We start from the raw sequence: 6,000 nt of genomic DNA, 5'->3' as shown, positions 1-6,000 counted from the left end.
CCTCCAAAAACAGCTCTGGGACCATGTGGCCTTGTGGTTATGGCTCTGGGGTTGTGGTGATGAAGTCAGAGATTCAAATCCAGTTGTAGGGAGATAAAAAAGCTTCAAAGAAAGTGAAACCATTTTCGCCTTGATTATGTGGAAATAATAACATTTAATTTTACTTAGACCTGAAAATAAAACAAAATTCATAGCTGAAAATAAAGCATGGAGCTGAAGTGTTGTGCTGGCATGATAAGAGCATGTGGCTGGTGGGAAGGGAGCACCTTCAGTCTGCTGTGTCAGAGGGGTTTGCATCTCCTCAGTACATCATATTGAGGTCAGGGTGATAAGTCAGGCTGAAACCTCTGTGTAAACAGGATAGATAGGGGCCATCTGGATTTTTCAGGGTACCCTTCGTCTGGTGGGTTTGGATCTCAGACAGGAGATTTGTGCTTGTCTGAGCTCTTAGTGGCCATTCACAGCACATGGAAGGTGCCGTGTAAGAATTCTAGGATGCACCCTGGAAATTGTTGTTATGGTACAATAATTAGTACAAGGAAATTGGATAATAGCTGTGCAATGGTACTTTGTACAGGCTTAGGGTGGACAGGGTGTTTTCAGCTGTTAGAAAGCTGCCTTCCCAGACTGCAGTGTCTGTGTTATCTCCCATGTAAGGGTCTTTGTGCTGTGGGGTCCTGTAGGTTTTAAGGAGACGTCTGACCTGCTTCAGGGTAAGGATGCAAGAGACTGCCTAGTGGCTCATGGTGTGTCTTGGAGACAGATGTGTGAATATTTTCAAATGCCTTGGGCCAAAAAGGAATCTAAACCTGGGCTGAAGGTAATTAAATAGCTGCCATGTTGTTGGCACACGAGAGCACATGAATCCTGGTGGCTGGAAAGCTGACTTCCCCTCAGTGTGCAGAATGATCACCAAGCCTCTGCAATCCTGCTGGGCTGTTCCTACAGCCGGTGGATGTTTCAGGGGTGTTGCTGAGGAATCCCTGAGGGAATCTCCTTCAAAGCCTGGAGCAGCTCTGGCCCTCCCCCAGTAAAAGAAGCAAAAAATGATCCTTATGATGTTGATGTTCACGTTTGGGATCTCTCACTGATTCTGCTCTAAGTTCCCTCTGTTTACACACAGAATGAGAGGATTCTTAGCTTTTACTGAGGGCAAATGTCAGGTTGCAGCCTCTCTCCTTCTTATGTAAATGCGTAAATATGAAGGTGTATTTCAAGGCATAGCCTACAGACTGCTGCAGGTCACAACAGGAAGATCCAGGCCGATATCAGTCCCAACAATTGCTGTTATTCGTTATGCTGTTACTTATGATGACATCTGGAAGCCCCAAGTGAAGCTGTCACGTTTTTCTCATGTAGTAACACTTCAGTGGAAAAACACAGAGGTGGTAATGAGCGTCAGAGGTCCGTGTTTTCCCTGTGATGCACGGGGGACTGTCCAACCTGATTCACCAGGGACGAGCTCAGCAGATTATTTCCTGAACTGCACCAAGGTTTAGTCTGCAGCAGAGACAAGTTACTGACAGAGAGCTGATGTTTCTGCTGTTGGAATCCAGTGGATATCAAAGATGTCTTTGAATTTCTACAATTAGAAGCAGCCAAATAAAAACCAAATAACTTTCCAAGCAGATGGCCTTAGTCCTCGATACCAAAATTATCGAACTCCCCAAGCAGTGGTTTTGAGATGGATGTTAATGGATCTTCGAGCAAGAAGCATTAGTGATCTGGACTATAGCAACATTTTAATTAAGAAGTTGTACAATAACAGACTCAAAATGTAAACTTCAAAACATTTAAAGCCTAAATTACCCTGGGTTAAGAATTGGCATTGAGCATGTAATTTTTAACATTCCAGACTGCCTTCATTATAGTTCAAGAAGCCACAGAAATACACCGTTACGAGCCAGGAATAGTTCTTCCTTTTATTTGGAAAGAGAATTACAGAGGGAGCTATTGGGAACTGAAGTTTAGTTCCTAAAGCAGGAGCAGGCTGCAATATTTTTACACAGAGCTGCAACCACAGACTTGCACTCGCTCAAACATGCCGGACTAAACGGTGCCGGCTGTATAAATACTCAGCGCTAAGTTAAAACACAGGTTCTTTTTTATTTCAGCTTTGAAGGTTTATCGTGCTATTTCTACTTTTGCAATATCGTTTAGAGCCTAGATGCCATATATATACACAGAAAGCAGAAAGTGCCTGTAACTCAAACCTACACATTATGATGGTGGTTCCTCAGTAGGTTTGGAGAAGGGCTGATTCTGTTCCGGCCATTGTTGATGGACACAATTCTCGCTTTCATTTGTGAACATGCGCTTAAAATTAAAAAGCAAATCCTTCTGCCTTTCTTGTATTTTTTTTTTCCAGCGGGTTGCTCCTCAACTGCATCATAATGCTCATATAATCTCTTTTTCAGAAATTGGACTCGCATAACTAGTTGGTATGCAAAATATGTAAGGCCCCAGTCTGCTCTGAATTACACCCATGCAAACCGTTGAAACTTAAAAGGGAATTTAAAATATGCATGAGTAAGGAGAACAAATGGCGCCAAAAAAGTTCTTTGAGGAGATGCTTCAGAAGATGGTGCTGTGGGTGTTGTGCACTTCCTCACCTGTGCCCCCGGGACGGGGAGGGGAGAGGCTCTGATTTTTAAACGAGGAGAGCCAAAAACTGTGTTTTGTTGGCGCTTTTGGTGAATCAAAAGGCATAGGAGCAGCCATTGTTGCTCACTAATGTTCTTAATTAACTAAAATTTATTGAAAAGCTCCCATGGAACAGTATCCTAAATCTCACGGCTCGTCAGAAGTCAAATGTTGCATTGTTTTGTCAAGAACAGTAAATAAAGTCAGCATGGATGGGCAAGAAGGGCTCTGTGGAAGTGAGTGGCTGCGATGGTGCTGCTCAGGAAGGTGCTTTGCAGTTGCTTTTCCCCGTGTTGCTGTAATGGGGTGGGAACTGATTTGGCTTTGTGGCCTTCGTTGATGTGAGCACACAGGGCTGTGCTTCTGAAGCCTTCATCCCAGGACAGAGCGCTTTTTGCATACTTCATAAATTGTTTTGACTGCTTTCAGATTAACTATTGAACCACAGTGGAAGTGTATGGATTCAAGATATTTCTGGTGATTGTGTAACTGGAAAAAACTGTCCTGATTTTAAAGTATTTTTGGCATACGAATGAAAGTAAATAAGCAATTCTAGAGACTCACTGGAAAGTAATGGCTCCTGCAGGACACTAGCTGTGCCAGGAACTCTGGCAGATGCACTGAGCCTTCGCTATTAAGCTTCAAATGAATGCATTTTTAAAGCAAAAGATCAAAATCGAGGATATATAATCTAAAATGTAAGGAATTTGGAAAGAACCGCAAAGGGAAATGTCCAGCTGTATGAGCTGCGTTAGCGGGAGCGCTGTGGAAGGAAGCCTGGCGAGCTCCTGGGGCAGCTCAGCGTTGTGGTGACCCTGGGCTGAGCGGAGCTGCAAACGTTGGCCCAGCTGAATTTCTGATGGCCGTGGTGTGTTAAGAAGCGCGAGGAGGAGCAGCACCTTCTGTTGGGTGACAGGGAAGCACCGGGCTGGCGGCCTTTGGACAGGAACAGTTTGTCCCTGCGCTTCCATCCATGATTCACCAGTGTGAAGGAGTCATCAAAGCACCACTGTCAGTGAATGTGTCATTAGGGGAAGTGTTCTGCTTTTTTCCTAAACAAGAAGTTAACAAAGCATTATTTTTCACTGCCTTCGTGCTCTGAGCAGCGTTTCAGAGACTGCAGCTCCTGTTCTTTGTTGTTGCTCTGTTAGCTCGTTTCAAAGCCATCACCGAGTCCCCCAGGCTGCTCTGCAGGTGAAGCATCTCTACAAAGTGCTGCTTTTAGCTTGAGCAGCTTAACAGTTCATCAGTAAACCTCAAGGGGCTGTGGACAGCCGCATTCTTGGTAGTAAAGGACATCAGTGATTTTGAAACTGAAGCCACCTGCAGAAAAATCTTCAAGAGATGAAGATCCCCCACCTCTCTCACCCCAATTCTTGTTTTTGTTTTCTTTGTTTCTTTGTTTGTTTCTTTTCCATCGATATATCCTCGATCTGCCCTTTTTCTGGGTTCCCAGCCTGGGGACCATGGCATAGAAATGGCATTTCATGGAGCAGATGTAGCGCAGATCTTTGTAGATGCCCATTTGCCCATCATATCATGCCCAAGGATGCCTTCCTGAGATGCTCAAAATACTTCAGTACGGGGTAACAGATGAAATAAAGCACTGCTAACACTTCATGATGTCTTTAGAGTTTGTAGCTGGATCCAATCAAGGTTAGTACCAAAGTATTAAATCAACTGAGCATTAGATCTCCATTTGTTCTAACTGGATGTTCAATTCACTTCTTAGGTAAACCAGGATGGGAAAGAGGGCAGCCTCTGGAGACAGAGAAATGTATAGATAAAAATGGGGGTTTTATTTGAGATGCATTGGTAGAAATCTTCAGTTGGACTCTTGACTCTATAGATGGAGATGTCTGTGCAAAGACATCTCTCGGAATTAAATGTTTTATTGTATTTTCATTATTTCATTGCACTGGCACAGGCTTCCCAGAGAGCTGTGGGTGCCCCGAGGGGCTCAAGGACATGGATGGGGCTTTGGGCAGCCTGGTCTAAAGGGAGGTGTCCCTGCCCATGGCAGGAGGTTGGAACAGGATGGTCTGTGAGGTCCTTTCCAACCCAACCATTCTGTGATTCTATGACTTTAAGGAGGAAAAAAAAACAACACACTCCCAGACCCAAACTTAGCAACAGGGGTGTGAAGAGTCATTCTAGGGGCACGATATGGGCTGTGCTCTGCTCTGTGTACCGGCGCTTCCTCGGCCTGTTTGGTTGGGGTTTGCCAAGCTCACAGCTGACTTTTCAACTCCTCCACACTTCGCTGTCAACCGAACAGTCGTTAGAAACCACTGAAACTCCAACCTCTACGAAAGCAACGCTCCCACGAGCCGTGGGCTGCCATGCAGCACCCAGTGCAGGGTCTGAGCTGACACAGCACCAACCGAGAGGTTGTGGCAGTGCTCATTTTCGATGCTGGGTCAGGCAGAGGGATTGGGTGCTGCCATCTCTTCCTGGTGGTCCCTGAGAGCACAAGGAGCCTTTTCTGCAGCAGTGCCATTCTCGGATGTCGTCACATTTGAAGCTGCTGTCTGAGGATGCACCGAGCACGCCACATCTCACCGGTGGTCATTATGTATTGCCTCCTTCAGCCCTTGCTGCCACTGCCATGTCTGAGCATGGTGGGTGTTGTACAGAAACTGATGAAAAAAAAGATGAAAGCCCAGATAGGTTTAGAAGTGAGTGAGAAGTGAGCTCTTTAGGGCAAGGGCTGCCGTTTCTCTGTGGTGTTCATTCGCTTTGATGCATGGGGAAGTTTCTGGACTTCTGGATACCACAGCACAAGCCAGTGCCCATAAAATAACATGGATCCAGAGCAGGTCAGTATGAGGGCTGTTTGAGAGGTGGGTGCTGTAAGAAACAGCAGCTCTCTGAGATTTCCATGCTGCAAGCAGACGCGATGGGATCACTGCAGAAAGCAGTGGCTGAAATCTTTCAGGCTCCTCATGTGGGTCTGAGGAGGAACCTCAGCACTCCTTGAGTTCAGCATCTCTCTGCCTCCATGTTTCTCTTGGCTCCTCCATTTCTGCAGCTGATAAGGACATGCTATGAGGCAACCCCTGCAGGCTCTTCGTGTTTTGAAATATGCTGCTCAGTGAAGCAAAATAGCTGACGTCCCACTGCAAAAAAAAAAAAAAAAAAAAAGGTCCAGGAATAATATCTTAGAGCCGAGGCAGGAGTCTGCCAGGGAACTAATACCCTTGGGTGGATATTACTGATATTGTATTTGTTATATTAGGCAAGAGAGGTCAGCTCATTCTTTAGAATAAGTTACAGTAAACAAGAGGGATAGCTGAGCCCTACAGAGTTTCATGACTGATGAGTTTAAACGTTAAGAGCTCCTATCGTATGAATCTT

This window comes from Lagopus muta, chromosome 26 (genome assembly GCF_023343835.1).
Source record: "Lagopus muta isolate bLagMut1 chromosome 26, bLagMut1 primary, whole genome shotgun sequence".
Taxonomy (NCBI): domain Eukaryota; kingdom Metazoa; phylum Chordata; class Aves; order Galliformes; family Phasianidae; genus Lagopus; species Lagopus muta.
The sequence above is the reverse complement of the archived record's forward strand: the minus strand, read 5'-3'. Positions refer to the sequence as shown.